We start from the raw sequence: 633 nt of genomic DNA on the forward strand, positions 1-633 counted from the left end.
TGGATGGATACATTGTTTAGTCATTTTGGTACTGGAATCCTGAAATAAAAAGTAAAAAGAACAATCACTTTTTTCTTAAAAGAATAAAACCTCCGTATATGCAATGCAGTCCCCAATGAAAGAAAACAACTGACCCGTTACCACACCACAATTTATGTGAACTACATGAAGGCGGGCTTGAACCCTCGGTCAGTAGCATAGGAGGGTCGAACCCACACCACTAAACCAAAGTAACCCTGACGAATCGTTGAAACATTTGGAATATTTTCGTTGCATAGCGCCGAGGCGTTTAAAACGAATAATTTCATCGTCTGTAAGAATCTACATCATAACGGCTAGGCGTACTGTGCGGGGGAAGACGGTAGGGTGCTTCGCTGTAGGCTGGGAGGGCTTTGAAATGACACTGTAGCGTTTTGTTTAACTAAGGTAAACAGCCAATTAGGGGCACCACAACAAGCTTTTCGTCTTGGACTTGCAACTATCGTTCTACCAAAAATTACAAGAAAAGCAGACGATCTTGTGAATTTACAGGACCATAGCATAATTTCAATCCAATAGAAGTAAAGACAATATGTATGAAATGTAATGTTCCTGCTGCATAATTTCACTTGCTTTCACTATGCATCATTGCCG

The sequence above is a fragment of the Phytophthora parasitica genome (assembly GCF_000247585.1).
Source record: "Phytophthora parasitica INRA-310 unplaced genomic scaffold supercont2.13, whole genome shotgun sequence".
NCBI lineage: Eukaryota > Oomycota > Peronosporomycetes > Peronosporales > Peronosporaceae > Phytophthora > Phytophthora nicotianae.